Here is a 231-nt window from a genome sequence, read left to right on the forward strand (position 1 = left end):
GTGCGGAATGTCAAAGATATGACGAAATACCGACAGCAACATGGAGGTATAAGGACCTCCATGGACAGCAAGGTGTTTTGAGCCTGTTTTCTATGAGAACTTGTAAGTTATGTGTATATAACGTATCAAATTACAAGCACTTGACATAATAACTTATAACGGCATAATCGAATTTATATGTAATCGAAATATCAAGTTACAAAAGTCAATATTCGACTACAAGGGATATAA

This window comes from Schistocerca cancellata, chromosome 11 (genome assembly GCF_023864275.1).
Source record: "Schistocerca cancellata isolate TAMUIC-IGC-003103 chromosome 11, iqSchCanc2.1, whole genome shotgun sequence".
NCBI lineage: Eukaryota > Metazoa > Arthropoda > Insecta > Orthoptera > Acrididae > Schistocerca > Schistocerca cancellata.